The sequence below is a fragment of the Myotis myotis genome, unplaced genomic scaffold (genome assembly GCF_014108235.1).
Source record: "Myotis myotis isolate mMyoMyo1 unplaced genomic scaffold, mMyoMyo1.p scaffold_m19_p_3, whole genome shotgun sequence".
NCBI classification, from domain to species: domain Eukaryota; kingdom Metazoa; phylum Chordata; class Mammalia; order Chiroptera; family Vespertilionidae; genus Myotis; species Myotis myotis.
The window spans coordinates 170,279,268-170,294,526 of NW_023416335.1; the positions used below are offsets into that span (position 1 = coordinate 170,279,268).

Here is a 15,259-nt window from a genome sequence, read left to right on the forward strand (position 1 = left end):
AAATAAATAAATAAAAAAGGAAGGATCTCTGACCCTTTGAGACAATATGGAGGGACCTGGAAAGCTAAGTGAAATAAGCTAGTAAGAGAAAGACAAATATAACATGATCTCACTTATATGTGGAATCTAATGAACCAAATAAAATGGGGAACAAAATAGATCCAGAGACATGGAAGCATGCAACAGACTTAAGATTCTCAGAGGGAAGGGGCGGGGTGCGAAGAACTTAACCAAGGAATTTATATGCATAACCCATGGACACAGACAATAAATAGTGTGGTGAAGGCCTGGGGAGGGGGCGGGAGTGGGGAGGAGGGAGTCAATGGGAGGAAAAAGGGAGACATATGTAATACTTTGAACAATAAAGATAAATTGAAAAAAATTTAGTGCATTAAGTACTGTTATTTTTAAAATTCAGATTTATAGAAAAGTGAATATAATTTACCAAAGACAATTTGTATCTTCAAATAAGTAGAAATCTAGAAACAGTCTTGACGTGTGCTGTTAGCCTTTATGAAATACAATATCTATATATATAAAGGCCTAAGTGACCATTCGACTGGTCCACCGTTTGACTGGTCAATCAGTCGCTATGACATGCACTGATCACCAGGGGGCAGATGCTCAATGCAGGATCTGCGCCCTGGTGGTCAGTATGCTCCCACAGTGGGAGCACTGCTCAGCTGACCAACGGGTGCAGACACAGAGCTCACGGCTGGCCACCACAACCCAGAGACCGCATTGGAGCAGCAGCAGCGGCAGCGGCAGCAGAAGGCACAGTGGGGCCAGGATGAGCAGGAGTGGCAGGTGGGAGTGGCCGGCAGAAGTGGCAGGCCATGCCGAGGGACCCCACCAGTGCACGAATCCGTGCACTGGGCCTCTAGTTACCTTATAACGAGATAGAAATGTAAGATATTTATTAGAATTATATTTTTAATTTTTTGTTGAATAACTATTTTATACATCATTTTATCCTATTTATGATTAAAACAAAGGAAAAAGAATACATTATCTTTAATTTGTTTCCATAGAATGAAGAACCATGAAACCAAAGTTTCTTAAGGGTAGGGGGGATAGTTATTTAGTAACATAATGGTAAAAGGGAGGTATATTATTGAAACATCTCTCTGTATCTTCAACAAGAATTGGTGTTTGAAGTCATCACTGCTGTATCACATTAAAATGAATAGGTACCTGATTAATATGTATTCAGTTAAAGGTAATAGGATGTATTAATGTGAGCTTGAAGATAAAGTTCTATTTAGTAGACCTTTTTTCCTTTTGTTAGAAACAGTTGGATTTTTTTAAATGACATGTCCATTTTTAGGCAAGTATTTTAAGTGTAACAGTTAATAAAAAATATTATCATATTACTTTGTACAAGTATTTAAAATCAGCGTTGTTATTTGTCCATGGCCTGGCATACTTTTATGTGTGTGTGGTTGATTTGTTGTAGGTGGCAAATGATTATTTTAAACACTTACTGAATACTGAATGGGAATTGTGTTGATGCTTTTTATTTCAAGCCTTGTATATTGTTAATCCACTGTAGTGGCCTCTAAACCAAAATTCAGTGAATGTTAATGACAATGACTAGTTAGGGAATGACAGATTTTGATCAACTAATTATCCTTGTACTAATATTAAAAATGATGGTGTTGTTTCAGTGAAATGGAATAGTGGGGTAACTGATATATGTGTATATTAAAACATAACTGCCATTATAGTAGAACTTTAAAAATGAAACCATCAAGCCTGTTTTTTGTTTTGTTTTGTTTTGTTTTGCTTGTGTTTCTAATAATGCCAGAAGTTTTAGTTGACATTGTGGTTAGCAGTTTCTGCATTTACTTTGGTGCATGCATATGTAGTTATCTGGTGAATTTATAACCCTTTCTCTGTAGTTCTGTATGTATTAATAATCTCAAATAAAATGAAATAATCTTCTTATTCTGATAGAGAAGAAAAAGCTGGATCACTTACCAGTAACTGGAGTTCTCCTATTGGGTAATCTCCACAGATCCACATTCTTTGAAGTTATTGTGAATGCCTCGAGGACCAAGGAACCGTTGAAATTTCCAATTTCAGGAAGGTAAGCAAGTGCACTGAAGCATGTCTCTAGCATCTTCCAAATCCCCTTCCCCCAACTTTCTTACATATACATCTGTACTGCATGCCCCCTCAGTTCCAGTGGCTGTCCATCAGGAAGAATCTCATGCTGGACAGAAGGGCAAGAGAGGTGGATCTGTGAGGGAAAAGACCCAATAGGATAACTCAAGTTACTGGTAAGTGAGCTAGTTTTTTCAAGCTTGAGATGTTTTTCTCACATTTCTTCTTTTTAGAAGGAGCTCATTTAATTACAAAGAAAGGAAGTTGTTTGCCATAGCGTCTTTTTGTAAGCTTAATATGGATTGTAGAATTTATTGTATGGATAATAAATACCTAGTTCTTAAATAGTGTATGAATAAATGTGACATTAATTTCAAAGTGTATCATTTACATAATGGCTGTTTATAAAAATTATGTTTATTACCTCATAGTAAATAGTATAATAGTTCTAAAGCAATACAAGGAATCTCTGTGTTGAAATATTATGTTAATTCATTTGTTTGTAATGTTGCTTTTATCGAAGTAAACACTAAACACTCTAAAATTTATGCTTATGCCAAATTTGGCCAAATTCTTTTGACATAGTACTGAACAGCAAAAATAGTTTTATATAACTTGACTAGCACTTCTTACTGACATAGTTTAGATTGTACCTTTTAACTTCACTGAAGGTATATTGGGAAAATAATTCAGGGCATGCTGCAATTATATTTACCATTTTCATGTTCATTGTGGATGGACTATTGATGCGAAGGGTGGTGCAATTGTTTCTATGTGTGCTCTCTGGTTCTTCAAGTACAAGATAATTTATTGAGCTGGCATGTAAATGTTAGAAACGGACAGAGCTTTTCATTTCTCTGTCAGTCATCACCAGGTTATTTCTAAAAGGACACTTTTAGCACATAAAGTGCCTATAGTGGTGCTTGCTTGCTCTAGCTATTTTATAAAGTTATCATCATTTGCTAGGTACTTAAAGCCTCTCATAATCCAATCCCATTCTATTTATCCAGCCCTAATTTCTGCAATTTGGAACTTTTGTTTGGTTTTATCTGGACACTTGTCATATTTATATTTTGGTTTCTGCTTTTCCATTTTCTTGAAATGGCCTTCTTTCATTCTAGTTTTCTCTAAGGTTGAGGTCATAAATTGTTTTATGCTAGCACCTCTCTGTTACTTCTGTTTCAGTGAGTAGAAACATGAGATTGCTCTGAGGGTTGAATTCGTGGGACGTATTTAGGACAGTGCCTAGTAGTACATAGTAAACACTCTTCTTGTTAGCTATTTAATTATAGATTGATCTTAAACACTTCTGTGATTATAGGTATAATTCTTATTTGTAGGATACAGTTTAGTTTTTAAATATTAGCTTCAGGTTATATTGCTGTTTCTTTAGAAATAAACCTCTTAAACTGACTTGTATGGTCTTTTTTTTAAGTCTTCACCCAAGGATATATATGCTCATTGATTTTAGAGAGAGAGGAAGGGGGAGAAAGAGAGAGAGAGAAAAAGAGATGAGAGAGAGAGAGAGAGAGAGAGAGAGAGAGAGAGAGAGAGAGAGAGAGAGAGAGAGAGAGAGAAAGAGAAAGAGAAAGAAACACAATGTGGGAGAGAACATCCATTGGTTGTCTTTCCTATGTGCCCTGGCCAGGGATAGAACTCGAAACCTAGGTATGTAGCCTGCAACCTTTTGGTGTATAGGACAATACTCCAACCAACTGAACCACACAGGCCAGGGCATCAAGGATAGGATTCTATTGTTCTTTACCTTATTTAGTCCCTAACATCAGTGACTGAGATTAAATTGTATCCACTGAAAAAAATTGTGGGTTTTTTAAAAAATCTAAATTCACAACTATATTAACAGGTTTTTTTTCTCCCATTTATAAACAGGTTTAGGCTTATCAATGCTGTTTGTACTGTATGTTTTTCTTAAGAACAACAGTTTTTTCCCCTACAAAACTAGTATAGTGAAATTATTGTTTAGTACAATATAAACTTCTCTTATGGAACATTACCAAGGAGTGTATAGTTTTGAAAGTTAAGTTGGTTGGCTTTATTTTAAGACTTTGTGACGCATTAGAAAACAACTGGAAATTCAGTGTACTTGATTTTTTTGAGGTTTGACTATCTTAGAAGGTTGTTGCTTAATTTTGAGGAGTTGGATTTAAATATACCTGTCTGATGAAGCAGTAAATGAAATCTGTTTTCAAGGTTATTGAGGAAGGAAATGTTCTTTGACAGATTGAGTGTCACTTCTAAATAATTCACTAAAGAACCATTTCAGGTCCATTAGACAAGCCAAGATAAAGAACAAAAGTCAGATGACTTCATTGCTTGTTTTGAGTCTGCTTACGCACATCCACGAAAGAGACTATTCAATTTCATGGTTTCTTTGGTTTGATAATGGTATGATGGTTATATTGAGAATGCTCTTATTCATTAGCAGTATATACTGAAATATTTATAATTGAATTATCAGAATGGGTTTAGGAATGGGCTCAGAAAAGAAAATGTGGGTATTTGGGGAGTGTGTGTGTGTGTGTGTGTGTGTGTGTATCTTATATAATAAGAGCCTAATATAGACAGTCCTCGGATTACGTCAGACTTGACATACATCATTTCGTGGTTACATCACCATCTCCCATTTATTTATTAAAAAAAAAATAGTTCTGTCATTTTGACATATGTACATGTGCTTTATGTTTTTTTTATTTATTTACCACAAGTAAAGGTCAGGAGTTGTTATCTTTCTTTTAATTTTTTTTACTGTTTCACTTCATTACTGCTGTGTATGTGCTCCATGTGAGTGACGTAGGTGCTTATGTAGGTGGGTTCTGACTTATGGCGAAAATTGTGTTACGTCGCACCATAGGAACGGATCTCCGATGTAACCCGAGGACCCACTGTATGCAAATCAACTGAACGGTGGAACAACTGGTGGAATGACCAGTCGCTATGATGCACACTGACCACCAGGGGGCAGATGCTCAATGTAGGAACTGCCCCCAGCCTGCAAGCCCCAGGCCAGCCAAGATGGGTGCCAGCAGGAGCTCCCCGATTGCCCTGCTGGTCGCCTCCCACAGAGGTAGGCAGTGGGGGGCAGGGCCAGTGAGTGGGTGGTGCCAGCCTGGCCAAGGCAGGTGCCAGCAGGTGCCCCCCAATCGCCCCACCAGTTGCCTCACAGATCGGCCCTGATTGCCAGCCAGGCCTAGGGGGACTCTGCCTGTGCACGAATTTTGTGCACCAGGTCTCTAGTCCCATATAAGAAAGTGTTAATATGCAAATTAACCCGCACGCCCTCACAAGATGGCTGCCTACAACCAGGCTGGCAGCGGGGTTAGTGAGGAACGACCAAATGACTGAACAAGCAGGCTGTGTGGGTCGACCAGGTTGGAGGGGGAGCCTTGAGGGGCGACCAGGATGGCAGGGGGGGAGTTGGAGGTGACCAGGTCCGCAGGGGGGGCAGTTGGGGGTGACCTGGCCGACAGCAGGGGGCAGTTAGGGAGCGATTAGGAGCCAGCAGTCCAGGATTGTGAGAGGGTTGCAGGCAGGTAAGTGATTAGGAACCAGCAGTCCAGGATTGTGAGAGGGTTGTCCAACTGCCAGTTTAGGCCCGATCCTGGGAACAAATCGGCAGTCGGACATCCCCTGAGGGGTGCCCCCCCCCTGTGACCCCTACCCCCTGCTGGCCCAGTCTAATCGGCCCCCATCGGGGCAGGCTGGCTGGACCCCAACCGTGCACAAATTCGTGCACTGGGCCTCTAGTGTATATATAAAGAGAAATAAAAAGAAAGATAAAGCAAATGTTGCAAATGTTAATTTTGAGCCTAAGTGAAGGGCATATAGATATACATTGTACTTTTAACTCTTCTGTGGCTTTGATATTTTTCAGAAAAAAAGTTGGGGAGAAAGTATTTGAAAAAGAACTTTACTGTCTGACTCAGTGGTTGAGCGTTGACCTATGAACCAGCATGTCATGGTTCGATTCCAGGTCAGGGCACATGCTCAGATTGCAGGCTCTATCCCTCTAGTGGGGTGTGTGCAGGAGGCAGCCGATCAATGATTCTCTCTCATCATTGATGTTTCTATCTCTTTCTCCCTCTCCCTTCCTCTCTGAAATCAATAAAAATATATATATATATTTTTAAAAAACAACTTTACTGTGATTCAGTTTCTCTAATTCTAAAATGGGAATAATGGAACTTGTTCTTTCCATGCTTTGATGCAGGTAGGCACAATGGGATAACATTTGGTAGATAAAATGGCAGTCAAGAGAACTTTTAAGAAGTTTTTTTTTTACCTTAAAGAAGAGTTTTACAATGGAGAACTTTTCAAAGAACATTTCACCTAAAAGTATATTAGCTTAAAATATATCTCTTCCATTTTTTTAATTAAGAGTATATATTGCATTAAAAAATAAAAAATAAATCAAAAAAGAGTATATTGCATTATAATTGAACAAGAACAATCAAGAAACAAATATATAGACATATAAAGTAATCATTTGAAATATTGAAAATGAAATATGTATAGGAAGTTTTAACTCCATAAGTGGACATAATAGAAGATTGGACACAGCTGAAGAAAGAACTTGTTAATTTTAAGATAAAATGTGTTAACTCAGGACACAGCACAAGAAGATAAAGAGATGAAAAAAATGAAAGAAAAGCTAAGATGTCTTAGAGGTCAGCTTTTACATTGAAAAGCTCCAACCAAATGCCTTATTGGAGTTCCAGAAAAAAGGATACAATGGTAGAGAAGCAACATTGAAGAAAAAATGACTCAGAACTTTTCAAGAATTAAAAGAAGTGGAAATAACATTGTATCAAAACTTGAGGAATGCAAGAAAAGGCCTTTAAGGGTAAATTTATAACCTTAAATTCATGTATTAGATTGAAAGAAAATAAATGAATCAGATATTCAACTACAAAAAGGAGAAAGTAAAACCAAAGAAAGAAGGGAAGAGGAAATAAAAAAAAATACAGAATTTGGTAAGATGGACCATCCTATCTAATAAAAGAGAAACATGGTAATTGGATTACGACTGCTACCCTTCCCGTTGGCTAATCAGGGAGATATGCAAATTAACTGCCAGCCAAGATGGCGGCCGGCAGCCAGGCAGCTGATGCGAACAGGGAGGCTCGCTTGCTTCAGTGACTGAGAACTCCAACGTTCCCCGCCTGACTTGCCGGTCTCTCAGCTGCAACTCTAAGCAACTATGTTGCAAATATAGAAGCTAAAAAAAACCCCAGAAACCTGCTTTACTCAGCTGGGCTTCAGCCAGCTGGACCGCAACATTGTATCAAATACAGATGGTAAACAAAAGCCAGAAACCTGTTTTCAGCAGCCTAGGCCTCAGAGCTAAAGCTGGCCCAGAATAAAAAAAGAAAAAAGAAAAAAAGGAGCGGTTGGGAGCTTTAGTCACCCGTCAGCCTGAAAACGGCCCTCAGCCCCTCAGCCAGACTGGCCAGGCACCCCAGTGGGGACACCCACCCTGATCCAAGACACCCTTCAGGGCAAGCCAGCCAGCCCCCACCCGTGCACCAGGCCTCTATTCTATATAGTAAAAGGGTAATATGCCTCGCAGCACCGGGATCAGCGGAGCCGAGAGGCCTCCCGGCACCGGGATCAGCGTGACGGGGCAGCGCCCAAACCCCCTGATTGCCCTGCGGCTCTGTGTGTGACAGGGTGCAGCGCCCTAACCCCCTGATCGGCCCTGCTCTGTGGGTGATAGAGGGCGGCGCCCCAACCCTACCCCCCACGGGCCCTGCTCTGTGTGTGACGGGGTAGAGCCATAATCTCCCCATCGGCCCTGCCCTGAGTGTGACAGTGGCGGCGCCCCAAACCCCTGATTGGCCCTGCTCTGTGGGTGATAGAGGGCAGCGCCCCAACCCCCTGATGGGCCCTGCTCTGTGCGTGACAGGGGGTGGCGCCGCAACTTCCCTATCGACCCTGCCTTGAGTGTGACAGGGGGCCGTGCCCCAACCCCCCAATCGGCCCTACCCTGAGCGTGACTAGGGGTGGCATTGCAACCTCCAGATCCGCCCTGCTCTGTGCATGACAAGGGAAGGCGCCCCAACTCCCCAATCAGCCCTGCTCTGAGCCTGACCAGGGGCTGCACCTAGGGATTGGGTCTGCCCTCTGCCACCCGGGAGCAGGCCTAAGCCAGCAGGTTGTTATCTCCCGAGGGGTCCCAGACTGCGAGAGGGCACAGGCTGGGCTGAGGGACCCCCTCTCCCCCCCGAGTGCACAAATTTTTGTGCACCGGGCCTCTAGTAATCCTATAAAATAAAAGCCTAATACGCTAATGTTCGACCAGTCACTTTGATGCACACTGACCTCCAGGGGGCAGATGCTCTGACTGGTACGTTAGCTTGCTGCTGGGGTCCAGCCTATCGGGGCTGGGCGAGACAGGCCGGACACGCCCTGGAGCCCTCCCATGGTCCCTCCCTGGCCCTGATTGTGCACAGGTGAGGTCCCTCAGCCTGGCCTGTACCCTCTTGAGATCTGGGACCCTTCGGGGGATTTTGGAGAGCTGGATTTGGCCAAATCCCTGCAGGCCAGGCTGAGGGACCCCACCGGTGCACGAATCCGTGCACTGGGCCTCTAGTCAATAATAAAAATAATAGTGATGTTTATTCAAATTAAATCTGTTTCTTTTCAGTTGATTAAGTTCTGAAAATACTGATCAGGAAACAGATGACAAATGATAAAATTTAAAAGTGGAATGTAATTATAAATATTTAAAAATGGAATATAATTGCAAGGCAATTGCATATAAAAATATAATTACAAGTACAATTGTAATTTTAAAGATCACAAGAAATCACTTAATTTATATGTATATAAATTTTTTAAACCAAGTGAAATGGTATGTTTTCTAGGGGAAGAAATAATTCTAAAATTGTACAAGAAAAGGAAAATAAAAATCATTTAAGACATTAAAGCTGTAATAAATTTCCCCAAGAGGAATTTTTTAAAATAGCAAGTTTATTAAGCTATAATTCAGAAACTATACTACTTACCCATTTAAAATGTACAATTCAGTGGTTTCTAGTATTTTACAGTTCTGCAACCATTACCACAGTCAGTTTTAGAATATTTTCATCACCTTGGAAAGAAACTGTACCTATTAGCACTCAGTCCCAATTCTCCGCAAACCAGTGTTAGGCAACCACTAATCCACTCTCTGTATAGATTTGCTCCTCCTAAACATTTCATATAAATGGTATCTTTACTATATGGCCTTTTGTGGTTCACCTCTTTCACTTATTTTTAAGGTCTAATCATGTTGTAGCATGTACCAATACACTTCATTCCTTTTTATGGCCAAGCAATATTTCATTGTACAGGAATACCACATTTTGTTTATCCAGTCATCAATTTATGGATATTTGGATTATCTCCTACTCTTTTCCTATTATCAACATTATGTACAAGTTTTTATGTGGATATATGTTTTCATTTCTCTTGAGTATATACCTAGAAGTGGAATTGATAGGTCATATGGTGACTTGATGTTTAACTTTATGAGGAACTGCTAGATTGCTTTCCTACCAGCAGTGTATGAGGGCCCGAATTTTTCCACATCCTCACCAACACTTTTATTATGAGTCTGACTATAGCCATCCTCAAAGATGTGAAGTGATTTCAGAAGGAATAGGTTTTTTTTACTTTAATTTTTAATTACAGTTGACATACAATAATATATTAGTTTCAGGTGTGCAGCCCAGTAATTAGACATTATATAACTTGCTAACTAATCATCCTGATAAATCTTCTATCCATCTGACACCTTAGTTATTATTACAATATTATGGACTATATTCCTTATGCTGTACTGTATATCCCCTGACTATTCTGTAACTATACAGTTTGTACCAGAAGGAATAGTTTTAATGTGAAGTTTATTATGATTTCAGATACACTTTTGTGGAACAGATAATCCCAATTTTATTTATTTTTATTGGTTTTAGAGAGAGAGGAAGGGAAAGGGAGAGAAACATCAATTGGCTGCTTCCTTCATGCCCTCTAACTGGGGATTGAACCTAAAACCTAGGTGTGTCGGAATTGAAACTCGAGACCTCTTGGTGCATGGGATGTCGCTCAACCAACTGAGTCACACTGGCCAGGGAAATCCCAATTTTATACAAACTGACCCAGATAATAGAAGAAAAAAAGGGGAATGCTACCCTGATCATTTATTAGACGGTTAGCCCTGAAACCTAAATTTGAAAGAATATACAAGGGCAAGTTTATATTCAACCTCATTTATGAACAGAGACATAAAAATTATAATGATGATAAGAATATAAGGACAGTTCAATATTTGAAAACCATCAATGTAATTTATAAGACTTAGGGAAAAAATCTTGATTTAGTGAAAATATATGATAAGAGTCAATATCTATTAATTTTTTTAAAGTAACCCTTAAACCATGAAGAGAATTGAACTTCTTTCTTCCAGTAAAGGTTGTCTTTCAAACAGCAAGCATCATGCTTAATGGTGAAACCTTACAAATATTCCCATGAAAGTTGAGAATAAGACACGTATACCTGTACTGGTAAGTTAAGGAAAAGAAAATCCAAAAGGATTAGAGGAAGAAAAAGGAAATGAACAAATTACTAGAAATTTTTTTTAAAAGTCAACTGACTTTATTAAGGGACTTAAATGTTAACTGGATACAAGATCAACATTCCACTTGGCAATAGCCAGTCAGAAAATAAAAAATATCTCAGTTACAGCAAATTCTATAAAGTACCCAAAGTTTTATTGAAGGACATAAATGTAGACATGAATAAAAGGTAGGATTACTATATTTACAGGGGAGAAATACAAATATTGCTTTAAAATTACATCTCTGTGATTTATATGTCGTTTGAGACAAAAATCCCCATAGAATTTTTTGTGTGTGGAAAATGATTTTCATATACAAAGATATAGACACAAGAATTGCCGAGAGTTCTGAAAGAAGAAAAAGAATGAGAAAGAACTTCTGTGGATATCAAGACTAATTTTTAAATTATAGTATTTAGAATGAAATACTACATAGCTATGAAAAAAAATAAACTGCATACAATATGAGATGAATTTCCCAGATTTAATGTTGAGCAAAGAAAGAGAAAAACAAAAGGTTACATATTGAATAATTTCATTTACAGGAAGCTCAAAAGCAGATTGAACTAATCAATGGTGATAGAGATAGGAATAATAGTTATCTTAAAAGCATGGTACTTATTGCCAAGGGGTATGAGGGAACATTCTAGAGATATGCTAATATATTGGTTTGGATCACCAAGGGGTGTTAGACATTTAAAAATCAAATTGTATACAGCATTTGTGTACTCTATGTGAATTATACCTCAATAAACAAGTAAAATAAAAACATGGTATTTAAAGTAGTATAGTCTTAATACAGGAAAAGACAGTTTAATAAACAGAGTTCAGAAATGGATCCATATGTATTTGAAGTTGGTAAGTGCTAGAGATGGCATTTTCTATCAGCAGAGAAAGAGCATGAACCAGTGAATTGGTTTTTCATATGAAGGAAGGGACTAGATCTCAAACCATATGCAGAAATAAAGTTAATTTAAGCACTGAACAGGAAAAACGTTAACAAGTTTTCTTTAACAAGTCAAGAAGACTGAACCATCAAGGATAAAGAATTTGAGTACCTCAAAAAGAAAAACAGTTTTAGTAAACAACATCATAAATCAAACAAAAACATAACTAGCACAACTGGGAGATATGTGCAGTGTCTGTAGTATACAATGGATTTGTGTCCACAATATATAAAGATCAAAAGAATAAGACAGATGATGCAAATATAAATAAAATGAACAATGGTTATTAAATTCATAGCAGAGGAAACTGGAAATTGGAGTGGCTAATGAACTGAGAAGATGCTCAGTCTCATTTGCAGGGAATGCAGTTAAAAACTTATGAGCCATCAATTTTCAATCATTAGATTGAGGAGCTCAGGATGGGGTGAGTGTTCCAAAGTTAAAATTGTGCTTACCTTAGTATCCAGCAATTATTGTTCAAGATATTAGTCTTGGAAAACTTGCACATTTTCCCAGCAAGATTTTTACAGGGAGATTTATTTGGAAAAAGAGCCTAAATGTCTATCAGGGATAGGAGTCAGGGATAAATAAGATATAAAACTAGAGGCCTGGTGCATGAAATGCATGCACAGGTAGGGTCCCTAGGCCTGGCCAGCAATCAGGGCTGATTGGGGCCTTCTGGCTGCCAGCTGGGACCTTCCTTCATTCCACGCAGCCCCAGGTGGTCAGTGCACGTCATCGTGAGCGATTGAACTCCCGGTCTCCCAGTCGAACTCCTGAGGGGACAATTTGCATATTATATATATATATATATATATATATATATATATATATATATATATATACACACACACACACACACACACACACACACACACATACACATACACATATAGGCCCGGTGCACGAAATTCCTGCACTGGGGGACCAGGGTCCCTTAGCCTGGCCTGCGCCCTCTTGCAGTCTGGAACCCCTCAGGGGATAGCCAACTGCTGGGTTAGGCTCGATCCTTCTGGGGATCTGTGAACCAGAAGCCAGGCTCGCTGCTCCTTAGCGCTGCTATAGAGGTGGGAGAGGCTCCTGCCACGGCCGCTTTGCTCGCCAGGCTTGAGATGGCTTCTGGCTAAGCGGCACTCCCCCTGTGGGAGCACACTGACCACCAGGGGGCCGCTCCTGTGTTGAGCGTCTACCCCCTGGTGGTCAGTGTGTGTCATAGCGACCAGTCGTTCCACTGGTTGTTCCGTCGATTTGCATATTAGGGTTTTATTATATAGGCCTGGCCGCGGATCAGGGCCAATCTGTGGGGCAACCGGCAGGGCAATCAGGAGACCCCGCTGGCACCTGCCTTGGCTGGCCTGGTACCGCCCACTCACCAGCCCCACCTCCGCTGCCACCACTGGTTGCCTCCCTCTGCAGGCCAATCGGTGTGGTGATTGGGGTGTCCCCACTGGCACCTGCCTTGGCTGGCCTGGAGCCTGCGGGCTGTGGGCAGTTCCTGCATTGAGTGTCTGCCCCCTGGTGGTCAGTGCACGACATAACAACTGATTGTTCCACTGGTCGTTTCACTGTTCAGTCAATTTGCATATTAGGCTTTTATTATATAGGATAGTTCTATAGCAATTACCTAGATCTATATTGAGATTATTATTGTTCTTTTTTTGTTTGTTTGTTTGATTTTACTTTAAGAAACATATAGTACTGTCTATGCCCAGGGATTGTTCTGAGCATCCTATCTAATAAAAGAGAAACATGGTAATTGGCGTACGACTGCTACCCTTCCCATTGGCTAATCAGCGAGATATGCAAATTAACTGCCAGCCAAGATGGCGGCCGGCAGCCAGGCAGCTTGAAACTAACATGAGGCTTGCTTGCTTCAGTGACGGAGGACTCCCAACGTTCCCCGCCTGCCTTGTCCTGCCTTCTGAGCTTGCAGTTCAAGAAACATTGTAACAAATATAGAAGCTAAAAAAAACCCCAGAAACCTGCTTTCAGCAAGCCCGGGATCTCAGAGCTGGAGTTATACTTTGTTTCGATTATAGAACCGAAACAAACCAGATACCTTCGTTCAACAGCAGAGGCCTCAGAGCTGGAGCCAGAGCTAAAGCTGGCCCAGAATAAAAAAAAGAAAGAAAAAAAGGAGCAGTTGGGAGCTCCAGTCAGCCTGAAAACAGCCCTCAGCCCCTCACCCAAACTGGCCAGGCACCCCAGTGGGGACCCCCACCCTGAAGGGTGTGTGACCACATGCAAACAGCCATCATCCCCTCATCCAGGCTGGCCAGGCACCCCAGTGGGGACCCCCACCCTGATCCAGGACACCCTTCAGGGCAAACCAGCCAGCCCCACCCATGCACCAGGTCTCTATCCTATATAGTAAAAGGGTGATATGCCTCCCAGCACCGGGATCAGCGGAGCCGAGAGGCCTCCAGGCACCTGGATCAGCGTGACAGGGGGCAGCGCCCAAACCCCCTGATCACCCTGTGGCTCTGTGTGTGACAGGGGGCGGGGCCACCACCTCCCTATCCGCCCTGCTCTGTTTGTGACAGGGGAAGGTGCCCCCCCCCCCCACTCTGTGTGTGATGGGGTAGAGCCATAACCTCCCCCTCGGCCCTGCCCTGAGTGTCACAGTGGTGGTGCCCCAACCTCCTGATTGGCCCTGCTCTGTGGGTGGTAGAAGGCGGCGCCCCAACCCCCTGATCCGCCCTGCTCTGAGTGTGACAGGGGGCGGTGCCCCAGCTCCCCTATCGGCCCTACTCTGTGAGTGACAGGGGGGAGCTCCCCAACCCCCTGATTGACTCTGCTCTGTGCATGACAGGGTACAGAGCCCCAACCCCCCTGATGGGCCCTGCTCTGTGCGTGATCTGAATAAATGATTATGTATATGATTATGTATATCATTGATATGTACATCATTCAGTCTCAGATCTAAGTGGTCCTCTAGGTGGTCCCTAGGCTCTGTCCAATTTAAATAGAGGCAGATAATTGTTTAGGAACTCAGTTTTTTAATAAAGGGAATATTTTTATTTTGAGTGTTAATATTTGAATATCACATTACATATTCAAATAAATTTTAAAAGCCGCCCTTCTACTCATAAAATGCATAAGGAGGGAGACAGAGGCAACCAGAGACTAGGAGAGGAATCTTTTCAGAATCACTCTATTCCATCAAGATGGAGACAGCTTCTAGTGAGTTGGAGGCCAAGAATTTCATTGTATGGATTTTCCACTTTAGCCTCCTACTTCCCCATGCCTGTAATCCAATTTCCTGTGTGATCTTTGTCCTACCCTATATAAGCAGCCGGCTTATGGGCCAGCAGAGCAGATTTTTGTGGATGACTTGCTGCTCTCCCATACTGCCGGCAGTACTGGAATAAACATTCCTTTTCTGAAAACAAAACAAAACAAAACAACCCCCCAAACACCCTCCCCCCAAAAAAATAGCCATTCGCAATAAACAATAATTTGTGTTTAAAAAAATATTTTTATTGATGTCAGAAGGAAGGGAGAAGGATAGACAGATAGAAACATTGGAATATGTTTTAAATATGTGTCCCCTGATTGGCCCGGCTCTGTGCGTGACAGGGGCTGGCGC

The 15,259-nt window shown here is 41.2% G+C and overlaps 1 protein-coding gene across 8 annotated transcripts in view; it reads left to right on the forward strand.

The window, feature by feature from the left end:
* Window positions 1-15,259, forward strand: part of YAF2 (YY1 associated factor 2) — a 120,479-nt gene that overhangs the window by 32,387 nt on the left and 72,833 nt on the right. For 2 of the 8 annotated variants that reach the window (XR_004965756.1, XR_004965757.1), the window contains exons 2-4: window positions 1,957-2,089; window positions 2,183-2,282; window positions 4,979-5,005. The exons of 2 other annotated variants lie outside the window; for them this stretch is intronic. The gene's annotated coding sequence lies outside the window, so the exon portion shown is untranslated. Of the gene's footprint in view, window positions 1-1,956; window positions 2,090-2,182; window positions 2,283-4,978; window positions 5,006-15,259 lie in introns of those variants that run through there. 4 more of the 8 variants (XR_004965758.1, XR_004965759.1, XR_004965755.1 and 1 more) reach the window with 2 other exon arrangements.